Raw genomic sequence first — 16,076 nt, 5'->3', positions numbered from 1 at the left:
AGCCCAGGCTGATAAAGAGCTCTGGACATCTAGGTTGGGAACATGCCGAGGAGGAGGAATGAGACAGGAGAGCTAAATTGACGACTGGGCTTAGAGATCCCCAGGAATCAATCAAAAGCGCCCTCAAAAGCATTTGCGTGGCTGGAATCCAACTTCAGTGTTTTAAGGTCAAAGCAAAAGGAACAGTTAGAAAAAACAAACAAACAAACAAACAAACAAAAAAACGGAGGCACTCTGGCTGTCTAGTAAAGGCAGGGTGTTTCCCACCTCTGTAACTTTCTGTCCCCCTTGGCTGAATGAACACTGGGTGATTTAGCATCGGAGCCTCCGTGTCAAGATGTCAGCTGCTGCTCTAGGAATGTCTGTGCCCGGCGCACAGCCCTTTCTAATCCGAGCATCCTTGGGGGACAGACTGGAGTTACTTCTGCAAGGACTTATATAAATATATCTTTCCCACCATCAGATGTTGGTGGCGAGGGCACAGGAGCAGGGGAAAGTTAAGCTCGGGTCAGGTAGCTAATACTCTATTTCTCTTGCCAGCAGTGACATTAGAACAACGTTGGGGCATATGCCCCAACCACAGGCCTTCTTTTTCCCTTGCCACCCTTCCCCCCCCCACTTCTTCCCTCTTCATCTTTCTGGATAACAGATCTGGATGGGTGGCCCCATCTCGATCACATTTCAATAATTAATTGCGACTGTCAAACAGAAACAGAGCCCTTGTCAGCTGAAGCGATACTACGGGTTCCACAGAACCAGTAGGTGAAACTGTCCTGTGACGTGCTTTCTGGGTTTAGATAACAGCCTGGGAAAAGTTTTGGCCATAACTTCGGGAGAATGTAATAAGCAATGTGTGTTGTGACTGTTTTCTCCCACTTTTTTTTTTAAATTGCCTTGTGCTTTAAAAGCTGGGGAGAAGAACACTGAGGCATAAACATTCCAGCACATCACACTGAGACAGGGAATGTGTCTGTTAATGTCTTGTCTGTTTCAGCAGCAAGAACTAATTGGGATATTTTAGGAGGCTTCAAACAGCCCCTTCCTATCAAAACATAAAACAGCAAGTGCCTAATTTAACTGGAAAAAATCCGTATTTATAACATCACAAGCCATGGCTTCCAGTTTGTGATTATAATTAAAAAGGTGTTAGGATGATTAATGCAACAACAGCAAAATAAAGACAGGGGAAGATGTCTGAGAAGGGTTCAGCTGTTTACTGGTTAGCTACAGGAATGTCCTGATTTCTTCTGTGGGGTAGCTTCAGCCATAGGAGGGTAACTGTGGGCATCTCCCCCTGCCCCAAACCCTAGTTCTAATTTTAAAACTGCGCCTCTTGTGGCAAGTGTCAGATGCCCTTTGGGAGAGGCGTAAAGATCAAGTCTTGCAGCCTGTGTTTTGGGCGGCTTTGCTGCGGTGGAGCTACAGAAAGGAGTGCTTTATTTGGATGATGAATAGATTTGAATGGGAGTGCTTGACCTAGGAAGTCTCTATCTTGGGGTCTAGAGGGGAGATGGCAGATTTCTCAGGTACTTTTACGATGATGATGGGACAAGAAGATACATCATCTACCTCACTGTCCCAGTATGGCTACTGAAGGTGTGCAGTGTAGTGGTTCTCCCAGCATCCTGATCCCATCCAGCACTTGTGGCGTGTGTGGATTGGTGCTAGTATTTAGTAATCCTTTGTAGAACTGCTAACCAGAAATGGTGGGTCTAGAAGAAGGTCCGCTTGGTCCCAGGTAAGGGAACCATTATGCTGTTTCTTGGTCCTCAGTCCTTGGCCCTTATCCTCTTGACATATAGATCTTCACAAGGCTGAGTGGTGCCAATTGGAAGTGAGGAGGGGACCTTCTCTTAAGAGCAAGCCTCATGGACTTGTGTGACTAATGTGGGATTCATTAGCCACCGGAAAAAGGCTGATGGAAAGACTCCAGGAAGCTTCTGGGGTTCACAGGAACCCAGTGAGCTTCCCAGCCTCATCGCTGGCAGAGATGCTCTGAGGACGTTTGTGAGATTTCATTAGATTTGTCTTTTCATGCTTGCCCTAAGCCTCTCTCCTGTGTAGGGAGAAGGGATGATAGCCACATCCTAATGTAGATAGTGGCTTTAATTCAAACCAGTGACAGAAACCCTTTGTCTTGGTTCCCTGAGCAACTCTTTAAATGATGGAATCTTAACTTCCCTGTGCCTTGTCTGCTGTCTACAGTCTGCTGGCTTCACTGAAGAAGCACAGGTTAATTAAAGGTTTTAAATTTTTGTTATTTATTTACTTTAGCATTTACTCTTTTCCTGATTTGTTGTTTTAAATGTGCTCCCGATTAGCCACTGGTTCTGCAGGTGGTCCTGGATTTTGTGCTTGGAGCAAGAAAAGCTGGGACAAAACTGAGGCTGCTGTCAATGCACCTGGCCTGGGCTTCCCTCCCGTCTAACAAATCAACCTTAGTGGATTCATTTCTGTGGCGTCACTCTCACTCCAGCTGTCCCTCAATCCAGGTTTCACTTTGCACCTACGCTGTTGCTCTAATGGGATGTAAAAACACATTGGAGATTAAGCATGTACATTTGGTTTTCAGGGCAGCACTGGGCAAATGGATTAGGCTGCAGAGATACTTAGCTTTAGTGGTAGCCTGACCCAGTGGATGGTTAATACGCCTCTGCCTTTCCATGTCTCTCTCCAAAAGGGCAAAACCATAAGCAAACGCCATAGGAGCTGGTACAGTGGTCCTAGCAGAAACCTTAAACCCTTCTAAGGGATGGGACCTTGGGGCAGATCCCTGGCTGCAGCGATAGGACTCATGACGATGACAGAGGGACAGAAGCCCTTGCCTCTCCTGTGACTTGCACGTACAGTAACCATGGCACTTTGCTTCAGCAGCCACTTAGCTCCCAGGTGATCTACCCAATCTTGTGTCCTATTGGGGTGATGGAGTAACCCCAAGAGCTTGCTGGGTGCTGCAGGACATCCAGCTCTTGGTTCCCAGCAGTCGGCAGCAGCACTCTCAGCTGGTGCCTGCAGAGAGGACTGAGGACAGGAGATGCTGATATTTATGGGATGCCAGCCATAGTATCAGCTGGCACTCTATAGATGTGTCCTTCCTTGCAGCATTGAGATTATGCTGCAGGCTAAACAGCAGCCCCTCTGGTTTATGACCACATTTTCTTCATTCATGGAGGTAAGTGACCGGCTCAAGATCCTTGGTTTGGCTGGTGTCTGAGCTGAGATTCGAACCTGCCTCCGTCCAGTTGCAGATGGCTTTGTTTCTTTGCCTGCACCGCAATGCCCACTCATTAATACTAAGAGGACGGCCACCTTTTCAACGCTTCGTGCTGCTTCGGGGATGGAGGATAAAGTGAAGCAGGAGATAGATGGAGCACCCCTTCTCCTGAAACTGTCAGTTTAGTAAAAAGGTGGGGAGACAGCAAACAAGCAAACCCGATAGTGGATAGTGAACATTTTGCTCTGACACAGGGTGTAAGGAAAACTCAAGTAAAGGCCCAGAGTTCCTCTGCCTGGTGTCGTAACTCCAGGCGGATGTGCTAATGGCTGGTACAGCAAAAGCGGCCAAATTGGACTATGCCAGAAGTGTAGAACACACAGAATGGAAAGTTGCTCAACAGCAATTTTCTATTCATGGCATATAGAAATCCTAGCATTAATATTGAGCTAAATAATGTACATTACTAAATTAAAGTTTGTGCTGTTTTTTGTTGTTGTTATTGTTGTTGGCACTTTTAGGAGATTGAAGCCACGGTCTCCTGTGAGTGTTACACTACTGAGCTAACAACAGCCTCAACCACCAATTTCACTTCCTTTTTTTTTTTTTTTTTTTTTTTTTTTACCTTTTAAAAGTCACTCTTAGAATGCAAAAGGACGTCTGTGAGAGATTCGTAGTTCTGTTGGGTGGCCCCTATGCAGTGTCCAGCTTTATAACGTTCAGCATGCCTTAACATCTTGTTCACCTGGATTCTGATGCTATGGGTCTTGTGGGGGTGGGGTGGGAGAGGGACGAGGTGCTGGCCTTCTGTGTTTTTAAGATGCCCTCGATGCCATTGTTGCTGCAGTGTCTGAGAACTTACTTTGAGCTCATCGATGTGTGAATGTGTGTGTGTGTGCACATGTACGTGAGTGCATGCCTGTGAGCTTGCATATGTATTTGTGCATGCGGGTGTGTTATCTTGAGACGATCACATGATAGAAATTATGCAAACAGCGTGAAAGGGTAAGATAGAGATCCAACTGGAGAGGGAAGAGTGAGTGCAAAGGTCCTGAGGTAGAATTGAATTGTGTGGCTCTGCAGCATTCATTCATCCATCACTCTAGAGGAAGTTGAGTTCACAGCAGACATCGCAACATACTGTCTGAATGATCTCCAGTGCGTAGATTAGGTAGCATCATCGCTCAGGTTCAGTTTGTCTGACAGTAATTTCTTCCTGATAAGCTTGTTGCAGGGATAAATGAAACAATAAAAGTAGACGTGTTTATTAACAAGTGAGTGTGCTAGGTAGGGCAGACATCCAAATGAGGCTGAGTGCTATTCTCTCCTCATTTCTGAAGTCCTTTGCTTTCCTGTGCCTTCGCCTTTATCAGAAATGTGATGATGTTGTCTTGCTCTTCTCATTTGGATTGGTTTAGGAAAGGCCCAATAAGGAGGACTTGGCAGCCTGCATCTCTTTCACATTTTAAACAAGGTGAAGGTGAAGGTGCCATCAGTGCCCATGGGGGTCAGAAATAATGGAAGAAGCAAGCTAGGAGAAGATGGTCTCGAGCTCACTTCCCCTGAGCTGGGGCCACATCTGCTCTGTTTGGGCTACACTTCAGTGCACACAGGACCCTCGGCTTATCAGATCTTTACTCCGTAAGAGGAACCGAGAAACCAGGTTTTGATGTAAAATCTGACTTTTAGTGCTGGTCACAGATTTCAGTTTCTTTTAAAAAAAATGCTGTGTGGGCCAACACAGTGGAGCAATCGAACCCCATCTGTGTGCTGCCTGCAACCAACTTGCTACCAGTTTGTGACCTCTGGGCTAAAGTTAAGTAACGGGTGTGCAGTGGCCAGAATTGTTGGCTTACACATGCTATTTGGGTTAGTATTTCTCCCTTTTCTAGCTTTTTGCAACAGCCTCGGGGAAAATGACTGGCAGGTCTGTGTCAGTAAGCACCAACAGGGTCTGATACAACCATTGAGGCAGAAAAAGAAGCTGCACAAATAAAATATCCTTTTGTTTCCAGTGAACAGTTCCTACGGGTAGGCCCGGTTCCCCCGGCACTGGCTTCCAGAGTGCAGGGATCACAGGTGTGCCAGGCCTGCTGTTCTGTTTTCTTTCTTGTGCTTTTCAAAGCTGGGGAGGGAATTCGGGATCATACACACCATAGGAAAGTGCTCAACCACTGAGCTATATTCCCAGCAGGAAAGTTCCATGGTTGATCTGTACATAGATGACTTAGGTTTATAAGATACATTCCTGTAGGGAGGATGAAGGCCTAAGAGGTAGGAAAAATGGGGTGTTGGTCTTGCTCTGTTATGTTGGGTACCAGCTTGCTTATATTAAATAAAGGCCATTCTCTGACCCAAATGCTTTGGTCCTAGAATACATTTATAGCAGATATAGCAGGCTCTTTACAGAGATGGGTATAGGAGACTGAAGGTATGTGAGGTGGGGCGGGCCCCTCATCTCCGAGCTACGATCCATAGCATGCTCATTGCGTGACCTTGGGTAAGTTGATATCATGAAGCCTCAGCTTCTCCATCTACAGAATGGGATCAATATTGCTTACTTCCAAACCACTGTATCACAATGAACTTCAGCGACATTTCAAATGCCTCGTGTTGAGTTGGTGACATAAGGTGCCTTGCTTTTGGCTTCTTCATTTTCCTTCAATGCCTTCCTTTTTGTTCTGCCCGTCAGCGTGGAGGACCTTAAGGAGAAAGCCATACCCATTTGTCATTCGTTTGAATATAGCCTTTTATTTCAAGATTATGTCTGAAAGAGAGCGTGTGAGTCCCCGGGAGCTCTTAAATAGTTATCTAGAGAGGAATCAGAGGGTTCTGGAAGTCGGCCTGTTGACACTGACTGGGAGATGAGTCTAATCTCTTGAGGTAATCCCGGTCATGCTCTCCAACCAGCGGACCTAGAGGGAAAAATGGACCAGTTCTCTGGGCTTTCACGCTCTGGATGCCATTTGCATCAGCTGCCCCAGAAGCGGTGAGCTGCCAGGGAGGGATACCTTGCATTCATCTTCCCCACAGAACCCAAGACACCCTGCCACACTCCTGCCTGAGCTGTGACGAAATCGCTTGGGTGCTCCAGCCGTGTGAACACGATATATTCTTTTATTTTTGTGAGCCATACCAAGGCCATTTTACTTTTATTTTGAGTCAGCATAGAGGATCAAGACTCCAGGTGAGTGCAGGACTGCCAGGGGTGTATGCTCCAAAGGTTGAAAGGTCTGGGTTTTTCACAATAAATGGTATGTCTAGAAAGGATCTAAGTCCTACCCCTGCCAGAGTCAGCTCTGGATCCCATTGGGTTCCTGCAGTTTAACGAGCTACTCTGCAACTGTCTTGGGAATTCCAGTCTGGAATTGTAATTCACCCCCAGAGACTTTACATTGATGTTGTCATTCAGTAAAAGCAGAAGGCTGATTCCCTCCCCCTCCAACTCACTCACCAGTTAGGACTGTCTACTTTTAAATGTTCTTTTAAGCCTTTATTTTAAGAGTATACTAGCTAGGTGTGGTGGCACACATCTTTAGTCCTGGCATTCAGGAGGCAGAAGTGGGCAGATCTAAGAGGCCAGCATGGTCTACACAGCGAGTGTGAAGCCAGCATGGTCTATACACTGAGTTCTAGGCCAGCCAGGACTATGTAGTGAGAGACCCTTCTGAAGAAAACGAAAGGCAGAATACACAAAGCATGTTTATAAGGAAATGAAGTAACGTGTATTAATGCATATACGTGTGTGTGTGTGTGTGTGTGATTGTATTTCATATATGGAGGTGGTTTCAAGTGAGAAAAGTTGAACTGAATTTTAAACTGAAAGATGCTCCATTGGCATATGTGACTAAGAAGTTTGCTGGGTCATGGGCTTCAGGGAAAGCTGTGTCCAGGGCTCAAAGGGTATCAGTAGGCTTCTGCATTCTTTCCTCTGCTGTGTTTTTCTCCTTTTTCTCCGCTTGCTTCGTCCTCAGGTGGGCTGTCATGTCACACTTTACTTCAGGTGGTGAACAGTAGCGCCCCCACCATGTCCTGTGGTTGACTTTTAAGGGTGTCTGTAGGGAGTGCCTAGAGATGCCATTGTCCAAAGCTGTGACAGATGCCCCATCCTAAAATAGGGATTGGGTGTGCTCTCTCATTAGGCCAGGGTGATAGATAGCCACTTCTTTGACTTGGGATGGGGGTGGGGAAGCAGAGTTAGTCTTACCCAAATGACAGGAAATAATTTGTTTAAAGAGAAAGAGGTTCTGATGGGGTTGGTATTACACCGGATGCCCGTGAAGCTCGCGCTGGGCTGGCACATAATCTCTCACCTAGCATTTTAATTGGGAAGAGGCTTAAAGGATTATTTTGGGGTCAGGTTTAATTGTACTTCTCATTCATTCATTCATTCATTCATTCAACATGTAGTATCAACTGTATGTCATTTGCTGGGCTTAAACATGGCTACCAATTAGAGAAATGAACATGTAAATGATTTTATGAGAAACACAGGCCTTGACTGAATAGGATTTAGTCTAAGAATGGAAGGGTGGTTCAATCCTTGACAATGTAATTTATTGTTAGTTTTAACAAATGTAAAAATTTATATGTTATGGATAGTGAAGAGATAGTTTGTGTTCTGGGACTTGGCTGCACTGACTGTCTGCAGGACCTTTCCCCTCTTATACCCCTCTTCCTGGAACACTGTCCCCAGTCTCCAGGCTGCTGGGGAGTCTTCAGGTGTTGGCTGATGTTTAGACCTCTCCAGCAGACCATCCCCATCAACCTAAAGAGCTTCCAGTTCTGCCTTGTTCAACTGTTTTATTCTCCCACAGTATGGATTATTCTTCAAAGTTACTCTGGTCACTCACCCCCTCATTGGATGGTCAACTACAAAGAAGCAAGGACCCTGTCCATCTTTTCCCCTTACCAGTGCCATGCCATACAATAGATGCTCAAAATGGGATTCTCTGTTAACTGACAGTAAGCTGATGAGACAAAGGAGAGCCTTCCGTGTGTGACACGCCAGACTTCTGAGAACAAAGGGCAGGCCCATTTCTTGGGAACTTGGGTTATAAATTGTTGTAAGTGCTTTCACACGCTAATTCCACGAGCTACCTTTGGGCATAAGGCGGGTGCGCTTAGGGTGTGTGTCAATAGACAGGCTCCTATTCATCTAGCCTGCCTACCACAGGTCGATGAATCCCCACCCCTCTTTTACAGATGGAGCATGAGGCTGGGAGCACAGTGCTTCCAGTGACATACAGCAGGCTACCAGGAGCCAGGCGTCTTCCTGCTATGACAAATAACTCCTGTTTCTTGGCCTCTGTGACTATGGTGGTGCTGCTCTAGGGGAGCAGTGCTGGTTCCTTCACGTAGAACATTTTTACTGCAGGAATTGTCAGGATTAGACACCTCTAAATAACATCGTCAGAATGTAATTGTCACTGGAACACACTCCTAATCCTAGCACCCAGGCTGAGGCTTGGAGGGTCCTGAGTTCATGGCCAGGCTAGCCTGGGCTACATAGCAAGCTCTTGCCTCAAGCATATTCCCACATAATTACCATTTACTAATCAGCTGCAAAGGGGCCTTTGGTTTGAGACAGTCACTGTACAGGTGGGTCTTTCCTTGTGATTACATATCATGGTTTCTGTTGGAGGTGAGGATCTTGGGAGTTGCTGGAGCTGAGGAGATGTTTGAGTTGAATCGTGGCACTATCCTATCCCATGGCATTTTGGATTTTAAAGTCACCTGGCATTTTGATAAACAGTGTAAACCTGGGGCTGGGGAGATGTCCCAGTGCTTAGAAGTGCTTGCCATGCAAGTGTAAAAGTCCGAGTTTGAATCTCCAAAAACTATGGAAAGCCAGAAATGTAGTATGATTGCCTGCAACCCCAGTGCTTCCTTGGAGAGATGGAGGGAGACACAGATGAATCTCTGGAATCTCAAGCCTAGCGAGTTTGGCATCCACAGTGACAAAAGCGATAAAGAAACACCCTCTCGACACATGGTAGAAGGCTAGGACCAAACACCTGAGGTTTCTTTTAACCTCCACATCTGTACCTTGTCACATACTTGCACATGCTTACACAGTGAATCTGCATACACACGTACACACATTGTGTTCACACACACACACACACAAATTAAAAAGAGAAATAAATAAAAATACAAAGATTTTCTTTTTAAAAGATGGATCTGAAATCAGAAGTAACAGTTTTGAGTCAGAGTTCTTACATGAGCCTTGCCTCTGTTACATGCAGATTAGTACTTAACCTTTGAACCTTCTATTTCACATATTTAAGATGGGACTAGTATCTTCTTCTGAATCTATAGTAATTTTGCAGAAGGGAACAAGGGTTCTAAGCAGGGAGCTACCTTGCCTACATGTGTTAGCTGTTATTAATCCACGCACGTTTTCTGAATTCCTCCAGGTAATTGGTTTTCTGGGATGTTGCACTCCAGGGAATGCCTGAAATACAGGACGAGTCCTCTTATCATAAAGTTAGATTAAGAAGTTTAATTTACAGAAACTATTATACAGCATGGATATCAAATGTTCTGGGCGCAGACTGCAGAAAGTTCCAGAGAACTCTTGGGCTGCCTCAATCTGCATAGTTCTTTCCCCCTGAATTATGACCACTGGTTTTTCACCACTGAAACAACATAAAGAGTAATGGGGTGTGCCTGCTTTGTCAGATACCCTGCAGTTAATCAGCTCTAGAAGTGACCAGACACTTCCCTTACATCGTTCTCAATTGGCCCACTGTCTGGTCCCTCCCTTCGCACACCTTGGCTCTGGTTCCAAAGCTGGTATATTCATAGATGGCCTTTTAGGTGCCCATCCATCCTGCTTTCTAATCCTTTGTGGTAGACAGAGTAATGGTTACTAGAAATATCTCCATCCTAATTCACAAGATACATCCGGTTTTGTGGCAAAGGACAATTAGATTTCAGGTGGAATTAAGACTAAGTGTTAACTAGCTAACAGCTAACGGAGTGGCAAATGGTCCTCCCCCCCTCCTTTTTGGATGCACCCAATTAATTACAAGAAACCTCATAGATGGAAAGGGAGGTAGTGAGAGAACCAGAGACACAGGCATATGAAGGATCCAGTCAACCATGCCTGGCTTTGAAGACGGAGGGAATGGTCACGGGCCAAGGAGTTTACGCAGCATACTCAATGAGAGAAAAAGCAAGGAAGTAGAGTTTTATCATGTTCAGACGGAAGGCAGCACAATAGAAGTTTGCTTAAGATCCATCTTTTACTTTGGTCATGTGAACGGTAAGATAATACATTTGCATTGTGTTAAGCCACCAACATTGAGGGCACTTATGATAGTAGCCATAGGAAATGAGTACACTTTCTTCGGGTGTGTCTAGCAGTCACCAAAAACCCCCCCCTCTCTCTCTCTTTCTGATTTTTATTTTTATTTTTTTTAACATCTTCTTCAGAGACCTCCGGTTCTCTTCCCAAACAGAAGGTGTAGAGTAGTATATAAACATACAGTATTTCCAGAATATAAGAGTACTAGTGGTTGACAGGAGCTAGGGGTTTCTCTCTCTTGTGGGTAGTGAATATTGCGATCTTCAGAGTATGTGGCTGCCCAGGCACCAGCCACCCAGAAATCCAAGTTTGAAATTACACAAGTTGAATGCCAAGCCTGCCCACACACCAGCCAGTGTAGATGGAGACTCTCGCTGTGTGTGTAGCATGACATCATTTGGATCCCTATTCCTTTCATTCTTTTGCTCTATCATCCCTAAGGCAGCTTGGGAAAAATGCAGACTCTCTGGTCCAGCCCAAACTTCCTGATGCAGAGTTTGCATCTCGGGGAGACATGCTGATGATGACTGGGAACAGGGTTTGAGAAACAGTGTCATAAGAACAGTGGTTCTCGAGCTATGGTTGCGACCCCCACAGTCCATCAGAAAATACAGGTAATTCATAAGAGTAGCAAAATCACAGTTAAGAAGTAGCAACAAAAATAATATTAGATTGGGGGTCACCACGACACTGTATTAAAGAGTCACAACCATTAGGAAGATTGAGAATCACTGCCTCAGAATGAGGTGTTTCAGCCTTGGCACTGTTGACATTTTGGATGGGCCGAAAGACTTTCTGTTGTGACGACCTGCCTTGTGTGCTTATCAACATCTTTGTCCTCATTCACTGGATGCCCATAGCATCTCTGCTTCAGTCGGGGAAGATAAAAGATGGCTCCGGACATTGTCTCGTGACCCTATGTAGTCCCAACTCTAGGGTTTTCTTCTATCTCCTGGAACTTCACTCCATCCACACTTCAGCCTTAGAAAAGAGGAGAGGGCAAAAGAAAGGGGACCAGTTTCATTTTGAGCATAGATCACACCTATAATTCCAAGTCTCACTCTAGTGGCAAAAATTCAGTTGCAAGATTGCCCTTAGCATCGAAGGAGTCTGGAAAGACACTGGAATGTCTCTGTGCCTAAGGAGGGGCAAATGAGTGTAGGGGCAGTCAGCTTTCTGCTATAGGAGCCTGCACAAGCATAAGGTCATAATCTATCTCCCCCTCTCCCTCTTCTTTTCCCTCTCTCTTGCTGCCTTGATAATGCTCTCACCATCTTTATTGATATCTCTCTTATTAGAGGTCAAATCAAAGAACCTGTGCTATACCCCAGTTTAGCACTTCTCTTTTAATGAGAGGACCTAGACCCCCTGCTCAGATGTAATCCATAGACAGCTCAGTTTCCATGTGGGTTCCCTAGTAAGGAGAGCAGGGACAGTCTCTGGCATGAACTCAGTTGCCTGCTCTTTGATCTAATGAGAAAGAGAAAGAGGATTTAGACAGCCCTGATGAGACCTGATAGGCTAGTAGGGGAAGAGGACCTCCTCTATCAGTGGACTAGGGAAAAGGCATGGGTGTGAAAGAGGGAGGGTAGGACCTGGAGGAGATGGAGGCTTTGTTGGTAAATGAAAACTCAGTAGTTGTGTAAATCTTCACACAATGATTTTTCACATGAAGAAAAAGAAGTTTTAAAAAATATTTGTAAAGACTATATAATGAAATGCATGTGTTTGATAGCATATTTATAAGCATTATGCTTAAATGTACACAGTCAAATATCTTGTGTGTATTTATACACACATATATGCAAACATTCTTCTATATGTTCTCATATCTCTGTCAGTCATGTATCTATGTGCCTATATATGTATGCATGTATGTATCATCTATCTATCTATCTGGTGCCTTTGCCTTGGTACAGCCATTATCCCTTGTCCATTTGCCTTTCTGTCTTCTGATTTCTATGCAGTAACTACAGTAAATGGCCTGTTTAGAATATGAAGTGTATCATACCTCTTCCTTCCCTTTAATCTCCAAATGAGTCCATGTAGAAGAAATTCCAAGCCTGACTGGAATCTGCAAAGCCCTACAAGACTGATGCATTTTTTTTCTCCTTTGCAACTGTGTTCATTTATCTCTTCTCTTTGCTCCTGTTTGCATTGCACTAGCCTCCTTGCTTGACTTGAGAATCTAAACATGATCTCCCCCCAGGGCCTTTTCCCTGTTTCTCCGCCTGGAATTCTCTCCACCAGTTAACCATCTTCTCACATCTTTCCTCCACCCGTCTCTTTGCTAAGCCATCTTATCCTAGATGTGGTCCTGTCACGTAGCCCTTGGACTTATCTAGCGTGGCTAATGCTAGGAGCTTCACTCACCGGAAGGTGCCATGTCGCTGTTAACTGAACATACTGTGCTCACCACCCAGTCCCCTCACCCTCCATGGCTTTGTTGTGTTGGTTTCTCCAGTTTTATTCCTCTCTCCTGGGAACTTGTGGTTCTACATGAGATCACAAAATGGCTTTATCATTGCTGGGGTAAAAATTAAAAGCCCTTCTGTCCCTCTCGAGCTATTCTTGCTACTTAAGTACACTGCCACCAGGTGGTGGCTATGAGATGCGCTGCATGCAAGCTCCTCACAGGTTTTACCCCTGCATCTTTTGCCCCTAAGTCATCAAGTTGAGAGGCACTTTAAATGTTTGCATTGGCGAAACACTTGGCAAGTATTGAGACAGACGCGTAGGACCTTGTTTAGAGCGGCCTCCACAGTTGGGTGTCCCTCCCCACTTTCTTCTGAGACAGTTTCTTAATTTGTGTGCAGAGAAAGAAAGAATGCTGCCCGTTAGTGCCCCTCCCCCCAATATCAGCCTGATTCTCAGTGGACAAACAATGAACTGTGCTAGCCGAAGTATAAGTCAGGGCGCTTGACATTAGAAAGTGTTCTAGGGCATGAACCAGCTGTTGAATGGTCATCATTCACTTGGGACCTCTAAAGAGTACACAACCATTCCAGTCAGTGAACCCCATGATTTCGCCCAGAACCACTGAGTTCCTCATTTAGAATAACAGTAAGCTTGTTTTCTCCGGGCTGGCTGTCATTTATTTGTGAATTGGTCTACTGGAAGGCTTCTTGTTTTCCTTGGGATTGGACTTTTCCTCTTTCTCCATATCCCATTCACCGGAAGGAGGAGGTTTCCCTAAGTCACTGTCCATTTGAAAACCTCAAGTCACTGCCTGGTAGTGTGCCTTTAAGGAAAACCGTTTCCAGGGATTGCAAATTCACTCTAGACTCAGAACTTGAGTGGCCAGGATTCACTTACTTACAGCATACATTCATTCCAGGTAAAATCTGAACTAAGCATGAACCAAACGGAATTTAGTAAACAACTTGTGTATCTGAGGTGTCCCAGGCAGGGAGATGGAGCTCTTTAAATGATTAATGTAATCTTTTTATTATTTGAGAATTTTATATGTGCGTGCATTATATTTCAAACACATTCACCTCCTACTGCGCTCATACCCTCCCCGGGGATTCTTATTTTTCAAGGTGTGGTTAATCTGGGTCTAATGATGCCACCAGATTTCAGTCTTCAGATTCTGCTGCAGAGGTAGTTGGCTACATTTATAAAACTTTCCCCTCCCTTATGGCTATGATGTGAGTGTTCACCTGACTCATTCTCTTAATTCGCAGGTGATAGAGACCTTGGTCTCTGCCTTCAAAGCTTGCAGCCTCTGAAGAGCGGGGGTATGGGGGTGGGGTCAGTGCTGCTCTCAGCAAACACAACTGGGAAGCAGGGATTTTTCCTAGAGCAAAACCAGGATATGGTTCTGAGAGGAGAAAAAAATATATATATATGTGGATGCCAACACGACAGATGTCTGCTTCTAGACTTCTGTTGAGATGCAGGCTTCCTCTGCAGCATAACCCGGTAACTCAGAAGCACTGTGGGTTCCCCTGGCTTGTGTGCAGACAAGGTCGGGTTCTCTGTTCCACCTTTATCCTGAGGTGAATTCCAAGAGAGAGTCTCAAAAGCCCCCTCTTCTCTTGCTCTGCTAGGAAGGCAGGGGAGAAGAGGGTGGAAAAGCAAGAAGGGAGAGACTGGTTCAGTCTTTTCATTTAAGGTCATAAGTCCTGGGTGAAAGTTGAAAGAACCTGTCTCTAGAAGTCACTAATTACTTATTTAGGATATCTTCCATTTCTGCCTTTTCCTTAGTAACTCCTAGCCCTGCCTGGGAAAAATTACAGGGACTGTATATCTTGCAAGAGAATTCTTCAAATAGCAAGTAAATCATTCACCACATTAAATCTTCCTGCCCAGGATCCCTTCCAGTAGAGAGGGAGAAACAAACGTCTTGGCGTTTGATCAGCCTTAATATAACAACTAGATTGCCCAGAATTTCAGAGCAGCCTTGGCTCTCTGCTGTTTTATCCTTTTCACTTAAGGTGAGGCGTACCATAAAGATTTCAGTGGGATTTAGTTTTCTATGATTTGTGTGAGACTTTTTATGAAGAGAAACCCCTGTTTTGAGGTAAACAGACAAACCTTGTCAAATCTGGCGTCTTGATGCTTTGTTTAAGCAGGCATGTCTTGTGAGGGTGGGACTGTCCTTATCTGGTGGGGGTGCTTTACAGTATCTCCAATGATCTTTCTGAAGAGACTAAGGAAATTAGAATTCTGACTCCGGTCTTCTAAGCCCTGGGTCATTTATCAGGTATGGTAGGTACAGGCCAACTTCCTGTGTGATGCTGGGACAGTTTTCTCTTTCTCCCACTCTTCTCTCCCTCCTTCCCTTCCTCTCTATTCTTACTCTCATTCCTTCTCTTGTTCTCCTTCTTCTCTCTCATTTCCCTTCCATCTCCTCCGCACCCTTCTTCTCCCTCGCCCTCCTCCTTTTTCCTACCATCTTCCTGCTCTCCCATTCTTTCACATCCTCCTCCACTTTCATGGCACTGGAGATGGAACCTGTGGTTTTGTGTATCCTTGGCAAGAGCCCTCCCTCTGAGCCACACTCCCGAAGTAATTGGACTTCTTGGCAGCTCCAAGTTTAATCCTCCCTGTTGAACTGTGCTGTCTGATCCGTACCCTTTCCTTAGGATGGGTCCCAAGGCCCTGATGGGGAAACAAGAGAGGCTCTTTCCTCATTTCCTTAAAGATGGAGGGATTAGGAATAGCAGCAAAGCTACTTCTCATAGCCCTTGCATTCATCTTCCCAATTTCTTGTGACTTGTTTGCAGGTTCTGAAGATTTATAAAAGGTTCTCTTGTTTCAGAGAAAGGTAAAATTTAAAGACAGATAAGAACTTCATTTGATTTTTTTTTCCTTTTACAGCAGCTGTGCTTTTGTGCATTCTTAACAACAATTGCTAGTTTCCATAATTCTTTAGGAGACTGAAACAAAACAAGACCTACAGGGAACTGTGTGTGTGTATAGAGGATGTGTGTGGGTATGTGTGTATGTTTGTGTGTGAGTGAGGAGGATATGCCATTGTGGCATGGTGAGGTCAGAGGACCACCTTGGGTGTTGGTCATTGGCTTCAGTCTTGAGACAAGGTTT

At 45.0% G+C, this 16,076-nt stretch overlaps 1 protein-coding gene across 7 annotated transcripts in view; it reads left to right on the top strand.

Annotated features, from left to right (window-relative positions):
- Positions 1-16,076, top strand: part of Hs3st4 (heparan sulfate-glucosamine 3-sulfotransferase 4) — a 426,554-nt gene that overhangs the window by 1,595 nt on the left and 408,883 nt on the right. The gene's annotated exons all lie outside the window — the stretch shown is intronic.

The sequence above is a fragment of the Meriones unguiculatus genome, chromosome 14, assembly GCF_030254825.1.
Source record: "Meriones unguiculatus strain TT.TT164.6M chromosome 14, Bangor_MerUng_6.1, whole genome shotgun sequence".
NCBI lineage: Eukaryota > Metazoa > Chordata > Mammalia > Rodentia > Muridae > Meriones > Meriones unguiculatus.
This window is presented reverse-complemented; position numbering and strand designations above follow the sequence as displayed.